We start from the raw sequence: 24,137 nt of genomic DNA, 5'->3' as shown, positions 1-24,137 counted from the left end.
AAGCTCCGCGTCCGCCGACTTTTTCTGTCACGGTAAACGCAAGAATGACAATATTATTATGGTAATTCTATTAAGTGTGTTTTGTCGGGGAATATAATAGTGCAACCTGTTGGTCGTCTCTTTTCTCGCTCTTTTTCGATTCCACACAATCGAGATCGCTTCACAATGGAAAGTTTGTTCGATGAATATCTCGACCCGATGCCAAACAGGGTGGCCATTTTCTTCCAATTCCGCACGATACTCTCATTGTATGAGAGACGTCGTTGAGGGTAGAAAAGAAAGGCTTGTTTTGGTTTACGTGTTTACTTCTTCGCTAATTTTTCCGATAACGAACTTTGGAATTGACTCGAATTCAGAAATCTTGTCCCTTGCAACTTTCTCATGAAACGTACGAGGATATATCGAAAAATTCTTAGCCTACTATAGAACCAAACAAAATTTCAATGTCAAAATATTTTATTACTCAACATATTCTCCTCTTAATTGGATACATTTATTACAGCGAACCTGTAACGTCCCTAGACCTTTAAAAAAAAGACGTTTCTTCTTGGTCTGCAAACCAGACTTCCACAGCTTTTATTACCTCCTCGTTAGAAGAAAATTTACGACCTTTCAAACTTTTTTTTCATTTGAGGAAAGAGATGATAGTCGGATGGGGCCAGATCTGGTGGATAAGGGGGGTGTTCTAGTAATTCAAACCCTAAATCACGAATTTTTTGCATGGCAACATTAGATTTGTGTGCAGGGGCGTTGTCCTGCACAAACAACACACCTTTGGATAGATTTCCGCGTCTTTACTCTTTAATTTTTTCCCGTAAAGTGTTCAGTATTGTCGAATTGCGTATTTCTGGTTTACTTTATTGACCACAAACTTCCCACTGACACTTCTAATGAGTCATTGTTCATTGCTATAGTAACACGATATTTTTTTATGCATGGAACTGGTTTAGGCTAACTAGATATCAATACGAATAAAGCAAAGTTATAGCCGTTGTGTTGTGGATTATTGTCAATCCAAATTTCCTCTTACAGATGCTGATAGGTATTTATATGCATAGTATCAACGAAGCGCGTAACCCACGTATAGACCCCGTGTAATTACATTTAGGAACGGGAGAAAAAAAAAGGATGAGGCATCAATCCGAACGCGAACGTCAATATAACTCCCAGCATCCCGGCCGTACCGCTCGTCGTCATAAAGAGATGAAAAATCGGCCCCGTCCGTCCGTATATAACGCCTCGACAATGCCGAAGACGTATAAAATATCGGAATGTGTGAAATAGATTAATTGAAGTGGTTAATGACAGAGTTCGAGTGACAGAGCAAGATCTCGCAATATAATGACCGTGATTAGGAGGGAAAATAAACAGGTAGACGGTGCAGCTCCCAACGAGGTAATGCCGGGGATGGCACTCGGTCCGTCACGAAGTCTGTCATTACCAAACTTGGTCGTTAGTGGCCGACATTAATCATTTCAAACTACCAGTGGGGACTCGTCCTTAAATTATAGTTTTACGAAAATTCGACTCCTCCTGAATGAATAGCTGTTTTGTAGGGTTTGGTAAAACTTCACTGCTCGATAATTTAAGTGGGTGATTTGCCTACATGTAATTATATAAAGAGGGAAGTGAAAAAAAGTTTTTGTATATGTACTGAGGGATTAAGTTAGGTGTCCATATACCTACGGTTGAACTGTTGCCTGAAATAGCAAGACAACATATAGACGTATATAGAGATTATAAAATGATGATTCTATACTTATTTTTGCTCGGCAGATATTCTGGCTAAATTGTTCTCTGCCTCCTTTTTCGGATTGTTTGACCAGAAACTATCTAAGCTTAGCTTGATGGAATAAGCTATTGGATTTAGGGACGATACTTGATAAAAATAGTTCTATAATCTATATAGGTACTAACTAATATCCCACACAAGTGACTCAGCTATACAACATAATAAAAAACATTTTTTTTAACCAACAAATTTATTACATTTTGGGCTAGTCTCCAAGAGAATTTTGGACGAATCTGCTGGGCTAGAAGGTTTCCTCCATAAATTTCATTGACAGTAACCAGCAACCTCTCAGAAGACCTGAAACATAAAGTTACCATTCAATAAACAAATTAGTAAAAATAGTAAAACAGTCTTGAATTTTTCAAAATAGAAGCTTCTAGATCTGAGAATCCCTCTCAATCCCATTTGACGCTACTGCCTTGGGTATACACATCCTTCTCCATCCAGTTCTGGGATATTTATTTTGTGGTGGTAGACCAGTTGCATTTCGAATGACAACGAGGTGGAGTGAGTGATTGATGGCTGAAAATATGAATGGTGGTGTGTAAAGCCGCCCAAAGTCGTTAAAATTATTGTGATGATCGTCCGGTGACTTGCATTCGGCAGATGAATACCTCTACGAGGAAAGATGAAATATACTGATGGCTGGCTATTTCCTTTTAACTGGATAAATGACGACGTCCAGAGGGAATTGTAATTTATCGGGATTAAAGAGACAGATCTGACCATGAAAATTCCTCACGTCGTAGATGTTTTACCATCTGGTAAAATTACAAGGGAAGCTTCATGTTTTTTGACTTCAAACTTGCAACATTCTGATGTCAAGCTTCACAGCTAGCTTATGGAAAAGCGAGAGACTACTATATCTATAGATATATTGAAAGGAGAAACCCAATAAAAGTAGGTCAATTTTTCAGACCTAAGTTTTAACTTAAGGTCTAACAATAAACATTCAAGGATTTCATTCAAAAGTGAGCGTATTTAACCGAGTACCGATGTGAAAATGAAAACTCCCTTTTCCATGGTCGAATCGCGAATTCTTGGGATTTTTTTACGTTTCTCTGTCGTATCCCGGAAACAGAAGTAATACGAAGTGGCCCGGAATACGTGTCCCATTTGGAAAATCGTTCACGTTCCCAATATTCCAGGGCTCTGAGCTGTCGGACTCCCGATTGCTTCGTGTTTCAAAGGATGGAGGAAATGTTGAGGTAATTTATGAGATTTTTCCTCGGGAAAGAACCGGCGGCGTGTCTTGGTTATTGGTTTTGCGGCATGCATGCATGAATAGCCATATCCATTCGGTCTAATAGATGTCTCTATGATGTTGTGACGAAAAAATGAGGAGAGAAATTATGTCAAGTTAGGAGCTGCTTAACTCAAACAAAATTCAATTGAATTCCTTCAAAATTCTCGGAAACAAATATCTAATCAACTTGAAAACTAAAAGTTTCAGTGAATGCACTTTTTGAAGGTTTGTGGAAGATTAGAGTCATCTGGTAGATAGTTGATCCACCTTTCGTTCTGAACCCAAACAATCTCCATCAAAGAGATTCGGAGACTATAGTTTTTGCTCAAGAATAGAATGATTATTTCAATAATCTAAGAAAATCTACATAGCTGTTCAGAGGCCGAAGGTTGATATAGTGGAGCAGCCATACAACTTTTCACCATGTTGATGTTATCGATTCATCCACCCTTGTCAACATCAACCAAAGCTGCCTAGCCTGGATGCCGGTTCGCAATCAACCAAATGGCTCACTTGAACCCGGAGAGAATCAAAGAGAACACTCGATTCCGACATTTTTGAATAATTCGGTAGTGAATTAGCCGACTTAATTTCGATAATTACCCCCCAACTTATCGAACGCCCTCTGTCCGACCGTTCCCGTACTGTTCCAGCTAATGGATGGTAATTTTCGAAACCCATTTCGACGTCTGCAATTGCCGATCATTGGAAGCGCTATAATTACGGGCAATTATGAAATGGAGGATCTCGATTCGCGATCATGTGCCGATTTCACGTACTCGCAGTTATTGTTGTCCTTTTCTCGCCGGAAAATCACGGAAGAGTTGAAATCAGAGGAAAAGGACGAAGCCTTAGATGTGGAACTTGCGTCATATTCAAGTTTTGGCATGGAAATTAACGCGTAATCGGCATAACCGAGATTTTCCTAAAGATAGAACTAAAAATAGCATTTTTTTATGGGTTTTCAACAGCCTGTATCTTTTGAACCGAGCGATTCGGGAAAAAATGGTAAAAAAAAAAGCGTTTCTTCAGACCTCAAGAATCTGCTGTTGAAATATTTGTACTCGCCCTGTATAGCTTCTATTTCTTAGGTTCTTAGGTTGAGGGGGCTTAAAGGCGAGCTGAAATAACGAAATTTTCGTTGGATATAAAGCTTTTTTTGGTGTACAAAAACTGAGAAGTATTAGTGGTCGGTAATGAATAGATTCAGATACTTCGGAAAGCGTGTTATCAAGCATCCCTCGATGTAAGCGCTACTGAATTCATTGGCATCCCCCCAGACTCCCTTCCCATCAGATCACCATAAAAATTCAGCCTGACCATTGTCCACGGCGAGATATATCGTCCATACATCCAGAAAAATACGAGTCCCTCTACTTTCTTCGCAAACATCTCCGAGACGCCGCCTAGAATCCCTTTCCTTAGCACATATTTATTATTTACTCAACATTCAGCGGCCAAAAATCAAGGCAATCAATCTGCTACCAAACATCCCCCAGCGACACTAACAACGGCCATAAAATGACCCCGGATGCGCTAGGCCGCTAATATTTTTATGGCCGATCGAAGATACCGATGGGTCAGCTCCGGGAAAACCCCGCGCGTCCGGGTCATTTGGCCTAATCGCTTCCGGTCTAGATGCATCTATCTTCGAGGAATCCCCCGATCTGTGTGTGTTTTATTAATTTGGGCGTCCGGAGGAGGGACCCTCCGGAAAATTTGCGAATAAATCTCCTTCCCAGAAATGGACCAAGACGTCAACAGAGAGAACATAATTCGTGGTTAAGAAGGCTAAGAAATTTGGAAGGTTGATGTTTTGAACATAATTATTTGGTTCAAACACATGATCTCAGAATATTTTATACCGTAGAAAAATCAAAATTTGTTATTGGACTTGATGAGTCAGTTGTAATAAATTTGTAATGAATTCTAGTCCAAATTTGGACCTGGTGTAAAAAATGTAATAAAAATGTAACAAATTGTAGTAGGTTTCCAGTTTTGTCTGGGTGATTTGGCTGTTGGGTCAAGAGAATTAAGAGAAACTCCATAGCCAGTTGAGGTTGAGATGAAACCCGAACAGAGGTTCGTGGAGCCTCCGTCATTACATTTTCAACATTGTTGATTAACTCATTCATTTTATCAGAAATACGAATTATGAACAAGGAGCCATAAAGGTATATAACACAATGCCTACAAATCTGTAAAAGTGAAATGTTCCCCTCGTGTGTGTGTGTATCACAAATGAAAAGTCACGAACGTCGAAGAATTTTCCGCTCCTTTTTCCGAAACGATAACAAAGCGCGTCGCTTTGTGGCCAATTTCACAAACAATCAAATCCGTAGTAGTCCATTATTATCATTGAATGAAAAAGTAGTATGTTTAACCCATTATTATTATGTAAATTCTATTAAGCGGGGCATTCCGTCGACAATGCAGCAACAATGAACGAACCTGTTGGTCTCTCTTTTCGTTCTCTTTCAATCGGAATCGTTCTGCGGGACAGACAACAAAAATTGGTCACAAAAGAACCTCGGGATGCGATTTTTGTTTTGGCGCTGCTCCGTCCTCTGCTCTCTAGCGCCACGTCGTTCTTTGTTGTGTCCCCCGCTCTTTTCAAATTGATGTGTTTTGTTATGTATCGGAATAATTTTGAATGGACTTTCGCTTTCATTCAAGTTGTTCCAGATATCTTTTTCAACTCTTTTGTCGACTGATGCTACGTCGATTAATTAATTGCTCAATTATCTCGATACAATGCTGGAATTATTGTCTTTTTTTAAAGGAGTCGACTGGTTTTTTTATACATACCGGTCGTGCTGGAGGATTCCTCGGTTTTGATTCGGTAAGCACGTTATTAAAGGGTGATTTACGAGTTTTGACTTCAGTTCAGACTATTTCCGATTTTTAGTTTAGAGGTTATAGTCTCTCAAGTTCTCATTGAGTTCGATGCAAAACCGTTCGGTCTTGAGGGAGTTTTAATTGAACCCAACTTTTTGGGAATTTTTCGAAGGTCAACTTTTTTTTCTTCCAGGATAATCATCATAGATTGAAATGTGATGAATATTCTGGAAGAGCTAATCTTCTAGTAAAAACCTCTTGTATCACTTCATTTTTCATCGAAGGCTGCATACGAATTGACTCTCTAACATGTTCGCTCATCCCCCTTGATTCTTCCTTAGGAAACTTTATACAGCACGTGGTGTACCTACACTAGCATATAATTCGATATCAAGACATAAAACAAGACGTAATTTCTACCTAAGAAATAGGTCGCCCCTGAGTCCTTTCATACGACTTCTTCAATTCATTCAAACCGCCCCACATTTAAATATTTCCATATTATATTTCTTGGAGGATGCCATTGTCTGAAAAATGGGTTAAACAGCGGTCGCGCACAGTAATATCGGTGAAATAAGAACACGAATGCTTCTAGACAAGGCTGCTCGAATTGTCAGCTCTCATATTACCACCTCACAATACGAAAAAAACCCTTTCGGGAACAATAATAATTCGTACTTTCACTGGAGCACATTCAAGGCCCTGTTCTTCTCCTCCGAAATATTGATTATAGGTAATTTCGGTTCGTCTGACCTAGTTTCGGAGAAAAATCGTGGGAACGGCGTATGTAAATAACGTAGAATCACCCACCTGGCAGCGTTCAACCCGCCTTTGTGCCCGTTGACGAGCGCTTATAAAGGGTAAATACACGTATCGAAAATGGTATATGTTGAAAATGATCGAACAAGGGTAATTTGTATGGAACCCATGATTTCCGACAGTGAGAGTCGATTTTCACTCGCAGAGGATAGTTTTGTTTGTTGTGAAAACATTTTTCTTCGATTCCGTTTATGGCCGATTGACAGGTAATATTTACCTATGGGTTAATAACGTGAATTTATCGAACGAAACCTGGCAATTGAAACAGGGAGTTGGTTTTTATAGTTGCTTATGTGGATTTATGATACTGAGACCAAAGACCAAGAAATGCTGATGCATTTACGTAGCTTTCTAAGGTTTTAGAACCAGGTACTGATCTCAACAGGTAGAGGGAATAAATGAAAGTTGGTAGGTGCACATACGGGGTCAGTCTTTGACGCGTACAAATATTTCGACAGTAGATTCTCAAAGTCAAAAGAAACACTTTTTTCCTTCTCCATTTTTTCCGAATCGCCTCGGTAAAGATGCAGGCTGTTGGAAAACCATAAAAATTATTATTTTTCGTTCTATCTCACAAACGGATTTATCGAATGAAATGAATTTCGGAATGTAGTTCTTCATTTATTTCATGAATCTTGAAGATTGCCCCTGACATTCGCGAAAAAAAATGATCTCCCTACTAAGGTCTCCTAAGTCATCAAAAACATGTCGCTGAAGCCTTATCCTGGACTCTGGAGTATACATGTACATCGATCGCAAACGGGGACACACGTTGACATGATTAGAAAACGCATCAGCAAATTACAGCGGGTCGGCAACGGCGGCGGCGGCGGCGACGGCACAGAGAGAGGATACAATTAATTTCAGTTCTCTTCTCTCGTAAAAAGCGTAGAATCAATCAGCGTTCCACCAATAATGGAGGACGGTCTGTGTCCGCGTCAACTCAGGCTTACGTAATGCTCGGGAGCATCGTAGGAGAAACAGAAGCCAACGGTCCCGGCTTAATCCCACCCTATATATCCCGGGAGTAATTTTGAGTCTTTTGAAACGGACCCCAGGTTCGGGGACCAAATCCGCCGCCGAGGGACGGTATCTCGCGCGAACAGCGACGCGCGCCCACTGTGCCAGTATAAATAGTTTCGTCGACCGGGAAGAAGGAGGCTGTGTACGCCAGAAGAATGATGTCATTCATCCCGAATTATGGGGAAGAGTGGCAGAAAAGTTTTTTTTTTCGAGATTGGTGCAGATCGGACATTGGAATACCTTACTTTCGAAACTACTTTTAGTCTTCGTCTTAAACCAAGGAAAAAGGACCTTTTTCGGAAGGATATTGATTGCGTCTTATCGGTGTCATTTTATGGCCTTGCAAAGTGTATTCAAACTGCCTTACTCTTTCCTTTAAGAGTAGCTAATATAGGTTTGTTGCGATTTCTAGAAGCTAATCTGGAAAAAAATTGATTCACTTGCCAGAAATAGGACGTTCATGCTGCCCTCCAACACCTAGATTCTAGGTTTTAAGGGAGGTTTATTTACACTGCGACCTTAACATATATTGTGCTATTTTCACCGTCCACTCACAAAGTTCTAATGGACTACCATGTCTAGGATGGCTTCAAGGATCATTTACTTCTACAAGCTTCTGGCTCAAAGCAATTTGTGCGTTCTAGCAATGGCTAGTCGTTCTGTCACCAGATGATCTGGAGTTCGAATTTTCTCTCAACAGAAGCACTCGTCATTTTCTTCTAGACTCATTCTTATTGGGTGCTTCCTAAAGAGATAATAAGCTGTAAGGAGTCCAGGAATCTTGCTTAAATTCACACTTTTCAGATCTCTCAGTGTTAAAGTTCCCAAGAAGTGTTCCAGTCTTGGAAGTAATTCTCTTTCGGATTCTTTTCTTTCTTGTATGCTCATTTTCCTATACCGCATGAAGGTTTTGGGGCCAATGATTTCGTATTCTTTTCTTGGCAACTAAGACCTAAAATTTGATCTAAGAATCATTGGTAGTTTTATGCAGCTTTCCTGAGAACCTGCGTTCATGTGATCGTCAGCTTTCTTGTGTCTCATGATTGGTTTATGTAGAGTGACCAAGAACTAGATTGGTCCCTTTCTTAGGTCTTAGTTTTTAGTAACGCTGCATAAACACAGCATAAGTTTTCTTAGGTTAACCCACCATTATTTCTGGATCTGATTTCAAAATCTAAGATTTATAACCAAAAATATGCTAAACTCTAGGCTGAGAAGCAGTTTATTGAGTTAAAAAGAAGAACGTAGAAGTATGAGCTGAAAATTCATGAAAGAACATACATATACAACAAATAATAACAGATACAGTGAATTTGACTATTCAGTAATCAGAACTAACAGTCTCCGATCGACTGGCGTCGCGTATAGGAAAAAGCACGCCTCGAAAATTGAAAAAGCAGGAAGTTTGCGAATTCCTCGAGATATCCTCGAGGGACGCGTGATCGAGTGGGAGAGTCGGCTGGAAGAGAAGGGTCCCGGGTCCCTTCCTCTTTCAGAAGTTCGCAACGTCGGAAGCTGCCGCTGCCTACTAGAAGTCCGGGCGCGTCTTGAAGCCCCGACCAACCCTGCGACCTGAACTTGTCGTCCAATCGCCATGTAGAACAAAAGAATACACTACGAGCCAAAAGTTTCGGCAACTTTGCGTCGCACCCTCGCTTGATGCATCCGCAGTCTGATGCTGCGGCGACTGTATAGTTTCTCCAGAGGAAGGTTTTTCGAAATAGCGACTTTTGGTCGATCGAAAAATAGAATCTTGCGCACATGATCAGTCTGCTGGAAGTATCGGTGATGTATGAAGGCTGTAGGAAAGATTTCTACTGAGTCAAGGGGTGTTTTTGACATTTCATCATAGTCAACGTATTTCTGTAAGCTCGCAAACCATTTCTGAAAACATTCTCCTCAAATTTCTTTGTTTTGGTTAGTTTATTTAATTTTTGGTGTTATCGAACACTTCTCCGGTTGATGTAATATGCCCTTTATTTCAACAAGATATAGAAAGAAAGTACAATTCATTTCAAAGCCAATTGAAAGGATGATGACATAGAAGGTGCTTTAATTCGGTTCGTTAGAAGTAGCGTAGGGTAGACAATGATTGGTAAAGGTATAAAGAGGATAATATCAAATAACCTCAACGTTGTACATCTGTGTTGAAGTAGCATCTACCCCAAACACACCATTGAGTAATATACAGATGAGTCCGCCATCTATCGCCCGGTAGAAGTACGTGCAATCTATAGAGTTCTGTCAAATGGGTTTTGGTAGTTAGCAGCCAACCGTTTTCAGGAATTTTTTCCTCTATAACCAAATAATTATTATCAATGTTTAATGTCGGAACAAAATGAGGTACCACCGATGCGGGTACAATTTCTATCGTCATTTTATCTGAAAATTCATCTCCTCATTGAATCGGGAAAAACTTATTCCACCCTCAGTCCCCTAATCCCGTTTCTGATAAAAACGGGACGACTATACGACGACGGCAGAGTCAGATAAGAATAATAAAACTGTTGTTTCATTTAGGTTCTCGTCTTGTTCTACGGGAAACGTCCTCCTTAAATGCATGCAAATGCGGGGCGTGATTTGCACTTCAAACCCCCTTTTCCATCTCCTTTGCAATCTCCGTCACTATTCCCATTCCGGGCTGAGCGACTGCTGAATATGAATGGACTTTTTCTCCGGGAAATTTGTTTAGGGTATACGCGATGCAAGGTTCAATTATCCACCGTGGGGACACTTGATTTATTAATGTAGGAACTGATGGTGGAAATTAAAAGAGGAATTGGGTTTTTTTTTTCTTTCGAGCAGGATTGGGGTCTACAGGAACTGGGAATTAATCTGGAATTAAAGAGAACCTATTCATCTGATAATACGACTTAAAAACTGAAAAAAATTTAAGAAATATACAAATATCTCCAGAAAAATACAAGAAAGGACGAGATGAAGACAGATATTAACATTTAATCAACAGAAATCATCGAACTGGTTTGTCAGTGATTCAGGAACTTTTCCTTTCAATTTTTCATAGAATTCCTACGTGATCATCAGGTGAAGCTTTCATAAACACTGAACGATTAGAAATAAATGATCGTTGCCAATTTCATTAACCAGAATATGCAATTGGATTTTTTCTTGGATCAGTATTTCGGGAAATAAATCACTTTTAGTGGAAAATTTGGAAAAAATTGTCAACTTTGAGGAGCTGTAGCAGCCAGAAAAAAGACACTGGATATGTGCTGATTTTTTTCGTTCTTTGCGAATAGAAAAGACCACATTTCATTCATCTACAGCGAACAGTTTAGATTTTATGATTTTTTCCGTGAAGGTCCAAAATTTCCGATTTTTCATCGACCATAACTGGAAAAATAATTTTTTTTGAAAATATCTGTTTGCATATTCGTGTTCTACGCCCTCGAATTAGTGTACAGTACGAATTTGGTTTCGATCGGACACCAAAAATTTTTTTCAAAAAATCGCAATTTTTCCATGCATATGTATGGAAAATTTGAAAAAATTTCGATGTCTCCGATTTCAACGAAAATTGAAGTACTGACTAAATCGAGGGCGTGGATTACGAATATGCAAACAGAATTCTGCTGAAAGGATTAGTTGTCAAGTTATGGTCGATGGAAAATCGGAAATTTTGGAGCTTCGCGGGAAAAATCATAAAATCTAATCTGTTCGTGGTAGGTGAATGAAGTGCTTTTTTTCCATTTGCAAACAATCAATCTATCACCTTAAAAATCAGCTTATGTTCAGTGCCTCTTTCTTGGCTACTACATATCTCCTCAAAGTTGACAAATTTTTTCGAAATTTTCCACTAAATATATTTTTTTTCCCAAAGTTCTTATCCTAGGAAAAATCTAATTGCATTTTCGAAATCTGCGACCTCAAACTAATAAAAAAAAAGACCCAGGTTGATATCGTTCGAAGGATAAAAAATTTTTGATCTACCATTTTATTTTCAACTTGCGATCGTTGACAGGCACTTTTGCAGTTGCCTAAAAGCTCTTGACCGCCTGTCACTTTTTTCCGAATTTACAGGATTCATTAATTTTTTTACGATTTCAAGCATTAGATCGAGTATTTTTTATCGAATGTAGTGAGCCAACAAACATAATGGAGTAATTCTACTATCAATTCGATCAAGTAGTGAAAATACAGCCTTCATCTCGCCCGTAAAAACCTCCATCATGATCCCCGGCCCTGAAATCCGATCAGATCCAGTAAATATCGGGGCCGGAGTTGCGGGCCAATCAACGACTAGAACAAAAGGATACAGTCCGGGTCAAAAGTGCCAGACAACTCTCCAATAATCTCGCACCCTACGCCTCTTCCATCTCCGTGCGCGATGCAGGATGGATGGTGGAAGCTGTGGAGACTGAATTTGCCTTTACGATATTATTATCGTCGTTATAGGAAAAAAATCGATTCTTCTCTTGATTCACATCATTTTTTCAGGTTTTGAATATTTCTTTCCGGTTTATGATAAGTTCACCGAATACAAACAACAGAGCAACACTCTCTGACAAAGGATTACGATTTTCCTAAACCATTTTTTCCGATTCGGCCCTGATAAAAGATTCAGCCATTTTAAGTTTTCACGATGAGTTGTGCCACCCCTGGAAAAAAACATTTTTTATAATTTTTCAACAGCCTGTATCTTCTGAACCGAGACGAATCGAAAAAAATGGTATGGGAAAAAAGTGTTTCTTTCGACCTCAAGAATCTACTGTTGAAATATTTGTACGAGTCGAACACTCACCCCCTATCTGCATTCTGAGCTGTCTCCCGAAACAACCGACACTATTTTTCGTGAAATCAAATTCCAGTCCGCGGACATATTATTTAATTAAATTTTGATATGATCGCTGCGGTCACATAACTCCGACCGACCGGGATCCGCATCAGCCAAATAAGAACGGATATTTGTCCAGAGAGCAGGAGAGAGCGGGGATCTTCTCTCCGCACCAGCGTGAGTTCTTTAGGTATGCGAACAATGTCAAAGTGGAATGTCGGTTTCATTTTTGGCTCGATAAATCAGGACCGAATTGCTTTAATAAAACAGGGTTCTCCTATTTCCCCTCCGGTACGCCCCTCCCTCCCCCGCTCGCGCCAGACGCAGATCTCGAGATTTGTTGCGGAAAAACGGATCGTTTTCCGCCGCAACAACGTTCTGATACCGGCACTTTGTCTTCGGGGACGTTTCAGGGGTGACTCGTAAAAAAATCCACCTCTGGTGGAAGAAAACCCGATATTGGAGGTTTTTGGTTGGGCTGATGCACCAGACCACGAATAAAGTCGAAATATCTTCTCCGTTGACCTCAAAATGGAAAGGTCCGTTTAATACAGTGTGTCCCGAAGTTTATGCAACAAAATTTAGTCACAGAATTTCGAGAAAAGTTAGGAGACCTGCATATTGTCACCCCTAAAAGTGTCTTTTCTATTTATCTCATAATCCGGTCATATAAAAATCACTGAGTTTGGTACACAGGAGTTTTATGATATGCGAAAACTGATATAGTGTCTTTGGAACTCAACATTAACCACGTATTTGAATTCCTTGAAAAAAAATGTGATAGAACACATTTCTAGATTCGTATGTAATTATACTTGTTGATCACATTTTCAAATTTTTTTTCATGACAAAATTGCTAGAGACAAGAAAGTTATACATACATTTGTATCTCTCGCGGGATACGCCCATGGTTTCGTCCTTAACAGAACACAACGATACTTTCATTACATCTATCCTGCGGGAAGCCGGGGGAAAATATTGTTGAACACGAGGGCCAGGATGTGATATAAGACTTTTTCACGGTTGCAATTTCACTTTTACGATCTGCCACTTAAAATTTTATTCCCTGCAATTTTTATATTTTTATGTGGCGGCGTCATTTCGACCCCACTTTTTTCGGATAATTTCTTATCTTTCGCCATGACGCGATATCTTTTATTATACGACTGCTGCTTTTTATCTGCCGCGAAGAAGAAAGAAGACGAGTTGTTGGATATGTCGTGCACAAGTCGAGGAGAATACTAGCACATACATTCAGAAATTCTTTCTGCCAATATTGAATGAAAAAGAAAGAAATCCTTCTTCAACTTAGTGTCTTCATCAAGTTCACTTTTCTCACAAAATCATTGTAGAGCTAAAAATGATATATATTCTGAAAGAATAGCTCTTCTAGTGACAAATCTCCAATTTTCATCCATTTTCGATGAAAAATTTCGACCATTTCTGCCAAATATCGAGTTTAGAAATTACATTTAACTTTTCAGAAGACCAAGATTTCGACTTCACTACGCAAGAACTAGTCTTTGCAGAGAACCCTTCATTTTTTCCAGTTAGATGAACTAATCAAGAAAAGTTTCCTAAACGCCACTGAAAACCACAATGCACATCACCTCTTACACATGCAGTTTTCGAGAATAACCAAGAACTTTCAAAATCTGAATTGTGAGAATAGAAGAATCGCGGTTGAAATGCTGTATCAGCCAGCATCAGAGATCGTATCCAACATCGAACTGGAAAACCCATCATCAACATCCTCTCCCCCATCTCTCTGACCCTCTTCGAAACAGTTATGAATTTCATAATATCAAACTCTCGACCGAACCTCAATGAATCATATTCATTTGCGTGTAACTTACAATAACCGTTGCAACGCATCGGGAGGGGTTAAAGAAGGGTTAATTAATCCATTTCATTGTCATCGTCATGGTCACACAAAATTATAGTCGAGTCGACCAACCCTTCCCGTTCACGGACGATTATGGATTGGACTATATATAATGTCGCTGAGTGATGTAGTACAGCGGTTCTTGGCACCCTAATAAATTAAAAATGCGTGCAAACAAAATGATTTTCACCGATATTTTCATCGGTTAAATTGATGAGCTTACGCTGACCCGTTATGTGTACGCTTATAAATATGCGGGTCGATGGGGTTTTCATAGGAGATTGCTTTCGATTTTGTGGCGCTAGTTTCGGAATATTCACCAACATGGTTATTAACTCGATTGTTGAAATTTTCATCAGACCCGGACGAACCGAAAATAGTCGAAATTACCTGTAGAATTAAACACTTTAATTCTTTGGTTCAATGGTACGAACACTGTGAAACTAGTGGTTTCCATTAAAAGCTGATGTAACCTACCCCTAAGCAATACCGGCAATAATTAATATTGCAAACTAGGGAGATGAAACTTAAGACAATGGAGAGTCCTAGACCATCCGGTTGAAGCTCACTATTTTAAATGCTTTCACGGTAATTCTTATGCCGAACCAAATGCGATGCAATCATCATAATTGCCGTCCCCGTCAATTCTACCCCATCAGAGAAGCCCCCTTTGCTATTCTTCGCCATCAGGCCTTAATAAATGCAGACTTAATAGTCGAAAATTAAATTCTGGAATCACGACGAGTGACTCGCTGATGTGATTCGACAGTAGTGACCTCAAATCTCCCCGGAAATCAAATGGTCTAAGTGGGGGTGTTTTCGCCCCCGATCCCTTCGTGCTGCGGGGAGGACTGTGGCGCGCGTTCCTGGGGTTTCTGGTGCGGATTGACGAAGGGCCTATAAGGTCGTATTATCGCCGTGGTCTTGACACTTTTGAAATTTCAATATAAATTCCGTTCACGGGGGTTGTGGCCACTGATTAAAATTTTTCCATCAGAGTGCGAATTCGGGAAAATTGTTTTTGTACGTCTTGCGAACGGATCATGAGTGTCGCGATTAGAAATTGGAATGTCAAAAACTCGAAGGGTACTTCCTGAAGTCCTAGAGGGCTGGAATTTGGTATGTTATCTAATATCAGTACACAAACAACGGAAGAATTCCGAATCTGGGAACTTGCACCCCCCAAAATAGGTGCGTGACTGAAAATATTATAAGGACTGGAAAATCACCTTAACCTGCCTTTGGAATGGGGTAACGCAATATTTTTTATGCATGGAACTGGTCTAGGCTAACTAGATATCAACACACCCTCGTAACTGACAAAAAGACGAGAAATCCCAGCAAAAAATGTAAGCCAGTCTCTTTTTGGCAAAATTTTTCTTGCACATGTTTTTGGTGGGATATTTTTATGTGCGAGATTTGTAATCTTATGTGATGAGCTCAGTGGAATTGAGGTTATTCTTAAACACAAACTATGACGCATTCTAGGTGAATATACGATCTGATCGATAAAATATCGAACACACCTGTTCTTTGTCATTACCCAAGTTTGACGAAACAAAATCTACAAACCGTCGGAAAAAAAAAATGAAAACGTCCTTCGCCCCGTCACACGCAGCGAGTATCTTAAAGTGACATTCCAATAATGGAAATATAAATTCTCAATGGGAATGTCATTCTCACAACCTCCGTTCGACTATGGTACAGCAGCAGCACTCGACGGACCAATTGAAAGAGGAAAACATTTGCCCGCGACATGGTTTGTTCCTGATCAAATTTGCGTTGCAAATCACTCGCAAGATTACCCTCGCAAATATTAGTTCTAATTGAATCAATATTCAGCGGCCTCCCGAGACGCCTGTAAACATACCGTGGGGCGCCCGGAATTGCCGGACCATATTGCCGACGTTCATCAACTGACGGTGATATAAATATTCGATGCCGACCGTAAACGCGTCCCGAATGCCGAGGTCCTTGGGGATGCGTTCAGGAACGTACTCGGCTGCGTGTATACGAACGATTTTTCATTCGTGCGTTTACCCTACGCCGGAGTTTATGAGGGGTGAAAATCGATCCATTATTTTTTATTCACGGGCCGCGGATGTGGAATATGGGCCGTCTTTAAAAATTCATAAGTCCGTTACTGGTAGATTTTATGGTGATATATTTTATCACTCACTTGGATTGAACTTCGAATTGGAAGGATTTGAAGAAGAATTTCTATTCGTTTTCTACCAGAGCCATACTCATAAGGTTCTTCCTGAGGCAGCAACATAAAAAGGATGTTAAATGGTTCTCGAAGGGTTTGCGACCAATTTCAGATTATTATTGTTGTGGATATTGAGCAACTCAACAGGTGAAAATGCGATTACTTACCCCAATAGGCTTGAGAAGAACCCTAGGCTAATCTCTGTTGGTCTCGTATAGCAAAAAGGGGGTTCCAAAGAGAAGGCAAACAAGGAACTTCCTTCCGTACAACCTTTTCTGGTTTCACCTCGCTGATAGCGAAGATACAAGGCACTCCACTCAAAATTGCTCAATATCACTCTGGTTCGATTAGTAGATGAAGAGACGAAGAGTTCTTTTTTCTGCCCGCATGGTGTTGCCAGCGACTGGGACAAAAAGCGCCTGATATCTTTGCTAAGATACTTCCTAGATCTCGCAATATCAAAGTTTCGAATTAGATTCCTCCAGAGTTTATATTGTTAAGTTTTTTTCCCTAAAGCCATGTCTATTTGAACTTCTTTTCTGGCAAGCCACTTCATTTCCTTCGATTCCCGATAACCCAGACCTAGTTATTCATTGAGTTTCCTTCGGTACTCTTATACCATCTTTGATGACATGAAAGCTCGGAGCTTTAATCGTAACCTGATTGCCTGAATGTATCTCTATATCATGATTCTTTCTAGGTATATCTTGACACATCCTTCGATTGCAAATATTTCTTCGTGAAAGACGCTTAGACAGCGAAAGTGCCAGTTTCCGTTGTGGTTTTAGAACTATCTATATGTGGTTTTAGTTTTTTGAGAGCTAGTTTTTTGAGCTTCCTTCACCAGTCTATGCATCGACCGAAGATATTTTGATTAAATAAAGAAAATTGAATTTACATTCTTACTTGAATGACAGGCTGTCCAAAACACTTATGTGTACAATAAATATATTATTTGAAAAGAGATCATTTGCCACTGTATCTTCCATAACACAGTGTTAAATTCCTCTTACTTTTAAAAATTTAGTTTTATAATGGTTTTTTTGGTACTTAACTATCGCCTGAAGTTTCAGTCAGTTCGAGTTTGAACTACCAAAAATTGATTTGAAGGGTATACTACGATTAATTGTTCGAATCAGTTATGGTTTATCGGAAACCGTGACGTAGACATTTTAAACTCATTCGATTAGAGTGAAAAAAATAGCCGTGTGCTCCTTGCAAAGGAAGGAACTAGGTAACATCTTCGAGTTTCGACCATCCGCTCTCTGCGTTCCTATCTAGGCATCTTCGCTCCGTGCCGTCGGCGTATCCATTGTTTCAGACGACGCTCGGCGTCGCTGTCGAAATTAGAACTATCGATCTCGAATCTCCTACCGCCACTATATATATATATTTATCTGCAACCAGTTGAACATCGCCTGGAGGCCTTTGTTCGAATTATTAGTTTTGCGCGAGGGAAAGTGTGCAGTTCAGAATTTCCTGAATTTCCTCCATTTAGATCGCTTTATCTTTGCGAGGCGCTCGACGCCACTTCGCGGCAAGTACCGACGCTTTTTGCCGTAGAGAGAGACCCGATAATGCCTGCTGAGAAATGCCAATAATGGAAGCGAGGCAGCCGCCACTACCGGCTTATTATGTCTATGCGTTGCAACTAAAGCGGGGATTTTTTTAACGAATTTCGTTTGTGTTTGTTTGTTCTCGATTTTCCTGGGAATTTATGACGGTCGCGGTGGTTCGAATGACAGTGGCTGCTTATCAGGAGCTTCTAGAAACTGTCGTAGATATGGTCGAAAAAATACTGCAAATTTCCATTAATATTCAGTCCTTGTGAAATACCCTGGTTTATCTCCGGAATATCTTGCTCTATTTTTCCTCTGACCTAATCTACTTGTCATGTTAGAGTATCGTGAGAATTTTACTGTTTTTCCGATGAATTTCTAAAGAGATAACCTCTCTCTCTCTCTCTGTGAAAAAAATCTCCAAACATCAAGATAAAAATATCGTTTCACTGTTATTGCCCTTTTGTTTGCTGATCGAATAAAGTAGCCATCAGCAAGCAGACACGACACTTATTATGGTAGACGGGCATCGGACTGTCCAATTGAAAGTTCCCAGTCGAAAGGCAATAATATAATGTCCAAACATATTAGGTCTTTTGTGATCCTATTGTATGAGCTCCTGCTAGCGGTTGTTGTCAATGGACAATAATTATTGTACCAGATATGCTATAAATAATGACCGATAACAAGATATGAGGATGAATCCAGATAGAGGGAACGTTAATTTGAATGGACGAGAAATATCCGTTTGTTTAGGGTTAGACAATAGCTTGTTAAGGTATGATATGCATGATCCATTTATAAAAATGATTTGTAGGTAGTTTCAGCGTTATCAGCTGGATATAAAATACAAACAGATTGTGTAAAAAGTAACGAACAAAATTCGTTTCTTCGATAGTCACTATTTTGTAAGAAAATTCTCGATTTTTATTTCAAATTACGCAAAAGTTTTCATGGTTAATAGAGGAGCTTTTCCTTCTAGATTTTAAGAGCTGTTGTGCTCTCTACCCAAAGCTGTTCACGACGCTATGTTGTCTACAGCTCGACTTCCAGTCCTAAAGTTCTAATGAATTCCTCTCTATGGGATGTCTTCAAGGAGGTTTCCTTCACACTTCTGCAAGTTTCTGTTTCGAAGAATTTTTGCGTTGGCTAGCAATAGCGAAGCATTCTGTCACTAGGTGATCTAGACTTACATACTCCTCCTCACACCTCATCAGTTTCTGCTTAACCCATTCTTATTAGGTGAAAATGTATTGGCCTTTTTCTTTCTTTGGTTCCCGAGTTAACGGAAAGCCAGTCTGAGCAGATCTTGGTGTTCTTGCCTAATTCGTTGAGTTTTCTTCGTTTTCACCATCTTCAGGTGAGTGAATGTTGTACTGTATTACCTCCTACGATAGTATTATATTCAATTGTATTTTTCGTAAAATTCTTGAACCGAACTCGTAGATCTGTACTCTCCAGTCCGAACCTGAGTGATTCAACCAGTTAATTTGGAAGTATCAAACCGGAGGATCAGATACTCCATCTTTCCCTTATCCAGACCTGTGGGAAAACTGAAAATAGACCATGCAGTGTATGTGGAGTCCTTTTGATATACCTACCTACGCTAGTACCTACGAGCGGTAACTGGAAAATGGATTGATGTCTGTCTGCTCGGATAAAGGGGAATGTCTACCTGTAATGTGGCGACATTTTAACATTGCCATAATATTGAAGCTTTTCTATTAGCTCTTCAGTCGAGTGCACAGCTTCGAAGGAGCGGATGCATTAGGCTAATTAGAAATAAACATTGTCAGGTCTTCGTTCCGGCATTTTAGCCGGCTTGGTCGAGCACATATTCTGCTCGCTCCTCATGTAAATTTACATTTATACGGGGCCGAATTTTTTATTTCGTCTCCATTCGCGAACTTTGATATTTTTGCGATGATATGATGGCAAGCTTTTGAGCGCTCCTGAAAGTAGCCTAAAGCCCGTTTGCAACAGCCGAGAATTCTCTGGAGAATTCTCTACAAAATTCTCGCAAGAAAAGGGCGGAGACTATTTAGTACGCAACTGAACAGAGAATTCTACCGAAAGTGCGTATGTAACGGTACATAATTCACGGCGCATGAAATCTCGAGTAAATTTTCTAGAGAATTCTCGGCTGTTGCAAACGGGCTTTAGAGAAAATAATTCTTAAAGTCCGTTCTGAATTATTCTCAATACTGCATGTTTATTTGTTGTATCCAGACTGAGTAAAAACTACCGCACAACTTTCATATCTTCGGTATCAATTACATGAAGTTTTGAATGAAAATTCAAGAGCAATAAAACGTTTATCAAATACTGGATCAAATTAGAATTGCTTTTTGAGAAAATCAAATTAAATCTCCACTTATAATTGACCTATTTCATACAAAACAGCAATAATTGATTCACCGATTTCTCTCCACCAAACAATAAGGTTTGTCTTTGATAAATTCTGACAAAATGATCACAGAAATACAGATGTTTAGGAGACTTAATGAAGGAGCTGTAATTCCCTTAAGTTCAAGAGTAGGACTTAGCTTGATACGAGTTTTGTCATATTCTGACTACTAGAATCACATTATGAAATACGCCATAATATATGAATTGATTAATCAAGTGGAATAATCACCATGTATATTCCGTCCTCATTTGCAATTGTCTTCCTTCGAATTTTCAATTTTCCTGGCGCAATTCAGAGTGAAGTGTGGAAATTTCTTCCGCTGCTAGCGACGTCTAAACGGAAATAAAAGAAGGATTCAGCGTCATCAACTAATGGCCCATGCTGAGCCGGAACAGGATCTGGGGATGGGGACCTGGCTGTATGCCATGTTCTCTCTCACCTCTGACGTATAGCCTACCTTGCGCCGCTTGACATTATGGCAAATGAAGGATTTGAACCATCCGAGCATTCCGAATTGATGAGATTTTTCGAGAGGGAGGATCGAACTTGGTTATAGAAATTAATTTATGTTCAAACGAGCAACGCTGTTTCAGCGAACCTTACATAATCTAAGACAAATATCAGAATCTTTCGTCGTCGAAAATATTTGAGATACAACAGTAGTTCATAGAGATTCTTTCCTATATTTCATTATGAATAGGACACATCGCTCTACCCTGGGAAATCTATTTCCCATTCGAGATGACCGCATTCTCTCAAGAAATAATTCCTCCTCGACCGTTTCATTGAATCCTAATTGGCATCGATGCCAGGGGACAATAATGAGAAGCTCACGACAAAAGAATGTCCGTTTTAATATTCGACATTTCCAGTCGACGTGACTTTTTGTGCTTCCATTAACTTATGTCAACTATACCAGATGCAATCGGCGAAGGCAAAGTCGCAGCAAAGGATCGCTTCCCGCATCTCTAATGATTTTTCCCATAAAAACCGACATCCGGGCGTGTGGTTCGATTTTTTCACATAATTGATACGATATTGTTGTGTTCATTAGGCGTAATTTGACGGTTTGTATACGTTCGTAAAGTCCGTCACAATCAGGGAAATGATATATGAGTGGATGTCGCAGACGTCCTCAGGAATGACACAATTTTTTTGTTCGATTGGAAGAAATGAATTCATGATTGAATGATATCGGAGGGTCTAGGAGATTCAAAGAGGGCTATTGTTAGACAAACATTTACTAGGGGTTCACATGCACAGATAGCTAAGCTACGTGCACCCTCAGTCATCAGAATTAATGATTAAAAGTTGGATGGTCACTATAACTAGATTTTTTCCTGAAATTGGAAAATTTCGTATATTCTATATGGCACTAGAACTTCGCTTGAGAACACGGTTTTTTCATGGGTTTCGACCAGATTTCTCATCGAAGATTTTTCGAGAAATTTGAGGGTTTGGATCTGGATTTGGCATCTCCAATCCGTTTCCAAATCGAAGTAGATTGTCCACATACCTCCTCTGAACATTAACAATCTGATGATTTAAATAAATATTTTCAAATTTTCTGGATACGTCGGACCTGTTCGGAGTATTTCCACCTAATTCCCAGATAACTCATTCATTTAAACCCCATCCAGAACTCGGTTTGTTATCTGATTGCTTCTGTCGGTCCAATTTCCCATTCCTCTCCTCCTCATTCATCTCGCTGGCCGCAACTCCCCCTTTTTTAATTTCCATCCCAACTATATCTCGAAAATTTTTTTCAATCAAGATCAACCTCCTCTCTCGGATCACATGACCGGAGTGTTTGAAAACGTCGACATGTGGACAATGGACCCCGCGGTACTTAGCGCATATGGGGAGATTAGACGATAAAGTTCACTTTATGTAGAAGGGTGATCCGGCACAGATTACATAGTTTGCAGTTTGGATTTACAACCTCTATATATTATAACACATCCAGTCGGCGTTCGATATCTTTCGGATTTGGGAGATTTATGCGTTCGTTATGGCTTCCTTCCGAGATGCTTTCTCTAGGTGAACGCCGTCTTTGTTATTTTGTTCCTTAATCTGTTTGATTCAATATTTATTATTCGGTTTGTTAGTCTGTTTGACTTTTTTTTGTTAAGTTGACTGGATGTCCCAAATAAATCACGTTTTCGCTCATAACTAGTCCTAATATTGATAGTTGTGGGGCTCGAAGGTACATAGGAGGATGTCTTGTTAGCCTTGACCAGTTCCATGCATGAAAAAAATATTGCGTTACCATAGCAACGAACAATAACTCATTAGAAGTGTCAGTGTGGTCAAAAAGTAAACCGCGCAAAGAATTAAAAAGAAGAAGATGTCCACCGAAACTGTGAAAATCGAAGTATGCCTGTATTTGAAAGGGTTAAGAGGTAAGCAGATTTGCGAAGATATGCTTAATACCCTTGGTGATCAATATCCTTCGTATGCGACCGTGAAAAATTGGACTGCAAGCTTCAAAAGAGGTAAATAAAGATGATGACCGATCGGGAAGGATAGTTTCTGTTTCAGTACCCAAAAATATCGCTGCAGTTCATGACATGATTTTATCAGACCGTCAAATTGGGCTAAAACGGATATCTGAAGCACTGAATATTTTATATAATGCGTTCATCATATAGTTCACGTCAATTTCGACATGAGAAAAATTGCTGCAAAATGGATCCCCAAATGTTTGAATGTTGACCAAGAGCGTGCAAGGGTAGAAGCATCGCGTTCGATCTGTGCTCGATTTGAAAACGATGTAGACTTCTTAAACCGAATTGTTACTGTGGATGAGACTTGGGAACATTTCTATGATCTAGAAAAAAAGCAACAATCGATGGAATGGCGACACTCTGGTTCTTCAAGACCTAAGAAGATTCGTGTCCAAAAATCTTGCTTCAGTTTTTTGGGATTGCCATGGAGTAATCATGATTGATTTTTTGGATAAGGGTAGAACAATAATCGGAGATTATTATTCGACATTACTGACCACTCTATGGGAAAAAAGTAAAGTGAAAAGACACGTAAAGCTAATCCAAAGGTGTTTTGTTTTTGCAGGAGAACGTTTTGTGGTAGAATTTCAAAGCCTCCGAAAATTTCGCAGCTCCATTAATCGAGGAATGAAATTATAGGTTTCCTGACAAATAATGAATAAACGACCCCAGTTTCCTCTCCCCCACCGTCATCAGTCTGCACGATCTGCCGTATAAATATTTTTATATCCGTCTCCGAACGATCTCGCAGCAAATGAACCAGAAAATGAACGTTAAGTTTGAAGAATTTCACCGCCGCGAAAATGGAGTATAAGAGACGGAGGTGAAACGAGACCATGAATGCCGGCCCGGTTGCGCTGAAGAAAGATAAAAATAGGAACGGAGAAATCACGCCTCATTATCGAAGAACGCTTTGCATAAAGATTCACGAGCCGATAAAGGAGAGAATTATCCGGACGATCAAAAATTGGGCACTTTTACACCGAGTTGGCCAATAGAGTTTGTACAGCTTCTTTCGTATTCGTTTTTCTAGAGGAAACTAGTTTATTTTGGA

The 24,137-nt window shown here is 39.7% G+C and overlaps 1 long non-coding RNA gene across 1 annotated transcript in view; it reads right to left on the bottom strand.

The window, feature by feature from the left end:
* Positions 1–1,995: 1,995 nt before the first annotated feature.
* LOC123311944 overlaps positions 1,996–24,137 on the bottom strand; it is a 114,700-nt gene continuing 92,558 nt past the window's right edge. The window contains exon 3 of the long non-coding RNA XR_006537560.1: positions 1,996–2,089. This is a non-coding gene — a long non-coding RNA (uncharacterized LOC123311944). The remainder of the gene's footprint in view (positions 2,090–24,137) is intronic.

This window comes from Coccinella septempunctata, chromosome 4, assembly GCF_907165205.1.
Source record: "Coccinella septempunctata chromosome 4, icCocSept1.1, whole genome shotgun sequence".
Lineage (NCBI taxonomy): Eukaryota > Metazoa > Arthropoda > Insecta > Coleoptera > Coccinellidae > Coccinella > Coccinella septempunctata.
This window is presented reverse-complemented; position numbering and strand designations above follow the sequence as displayed.